Genomic DNA, 2006 nt, shown 5'->3' on the forward strand with positions numbered 1-2006 from the left:
ATATTAATTTATTTTTAAGATTTGTGAGTTAAAATTTTTAGTATTTATTATTAGGTATTCAAATACTAATAATTATCTTTGATATAATTTTGTGCAAAGTATTGTTAAAAAGTATATAAAAATATCTAAAATTACAATTTAAATAAAGAAATGTATTTGAATTGGTGGTGAGTCGATAGGAAGTAGATGGTTCAATTCCCCATCCTCACATTTTTTGGCCGAACCCATAAGCCGTGCTGAGTTTATTCTTTTAAATATGAGTCGGCTCAGCCCGACACAAATTGAAATACGGGCCGGGCCGCCCCATTAATAAAATGTCCTTTTCTCAACACCCTTCTACTCACTCTTTCACAAATGGCTTCTTCGTATCATGTTATTCTTTTCTGCTCTCTTCTCTTTCTCATCGTAAAATCCTCCTCCTTAGCCCAAACGACAGCGTTCCGACCCAAAGCTCTCATCCTTCCAGTCACCAAAGACGCCTCCTCTCTCCAATACACCGCCACTCCCCCAGTGCAAGTAAAAGTAACCGTTGACGTCGGCGGTGAATTCCTATGGGTTGTTTGCGACAAGCTAATAAGTCCTCAACCTACAAGACCGTCCCATGCCGCTCAGCTCAGTGCAACCTCGGCGGCCTCAAGGCTTGTTTCACTGAGCCCAACATCTGTGTTGAGTTTCCCACAAACACCGTAATCGACCTCGGAAGCAGCGGCGACTTTTCTCAAGACACTCTTTCAATACAATCGACGAATGGGTTCAATACGGGAAGAGTTGTTTCCATCCCGAAATTTCTCCACTTGTGCCCCCATTTTGCTCTTAGAAGGCCTGGCCAGTGGTGTAAAGGGCATGGCCGGCCTTGGAAGGATCGCTATTTCGCTTCCTCAGCAGTTTTCAGCTGCGTTCAGCTTCCCAAGGAAGTTCGCTCTTTGCTTGTCCTCTTCAACATCCGCTAACGGCGTCGTTATCTTTGGAGACGGGCCTTATGTGTTGCTTCCCGGTATTGACGTATCTAAGTTACTCACTTACACTCCACTGATCCGCAACCCTATAAACTTAATTGGAGGTTTCCCCGGCGAGCCATCCTCCGAGTACTTCCCCGGGGTAAAGTCGATTAATATCGGTGGCAAACCAGTGCCCGTGAACACTACGCTGCTATCCTTCGACAAGGAAGGACATGGTGGAACGAAGATCAGTACCGTTATTCCTTACACGCTGTTGGAAACTTCTATACACACGGCTGTTGTTGATGCTTTTGTTAAGGCTCTCGGCCACGTGCCTAGAGTTGCGGTGGCTCCTTTCAGCGCATGCTTTAGTGCAAAGAGCATCCCCAGCACCCGAACCGGCCCCGGTGTTCCACTGATCGAGTTTGTATTGCAGAGTGAGAAAGTCGTGTGGAGGATTAATGGTGCCAACTCCATGGTTTTAGTAAACAAGGATGTGGCCTGCCTGGGATTCGTTGACGGTGGTCCACTTCACTTTGTTGATTGGGGTGTTAAGTTCACCCGAACTGTTATTGTGATTGGAGGGCATCAGATTGAGGACAATCTTGTTCAGATTGATTTGGCTGCTTCAAGGCTTGGTTTCAGCTCCTCTCTTCTAGCTAGGCAAACAATTTGCTCAAACTTTAACTTTACCACCACCGGCGCTGCTAATTAATCTGCAAAGCCATGCCTATTCAATGCCGTACTTTTTCAAAATATTTTCAGAATTATAAGTATTAGAATAATATTAATACAAATGATATACATTGCTAAATATTAATAAATAAACCGTCATTTATGAATTATGATATCTATCTATTTATATATATATATATATATATGTCTCGCGCGTGTTCCTGGCCTGTATGAGAAAATTGTGTACATGTAAAGTCACTTAAGAAAGGAAAGTAATCATAGCTCCGCAAGTTTTATTGTACGATCATCATAATATACATTTCAAGACCGTGATGTATAAATACCAGCACCAAAATAAGAACATATTCTTCTTCATAAAAGATAATATTTTTG

General features: G+C 42.3%; 1 pseudogene; it reads left to right on the forward strand.

Moving 5' to 3' along the window:
• Positions 1-339: 339 nt before the first annotated feature.
• Positions 340-1780, forward strand: LOC133819257 (probable aspartic proteinase GIP2; annotated as a pseudogene).
• The last annotated feature ends 226 nt before the right edge of the window (positions 1781-2006 follow it).

The sequence above is a fragment of the Humulus lupulus genome, chromosome 2 (assembly GCF_963169125.1).
Source record: "Humulus lupulus chromosome 2, drHumLupu1.1, whole genome shotgun sequence".
NCBI lineage: Eukaryota > Viridiplantae > Streptophyta > Magnoliopsida > Rosales > Cannabaceae > Humulus > Humulus lupulus.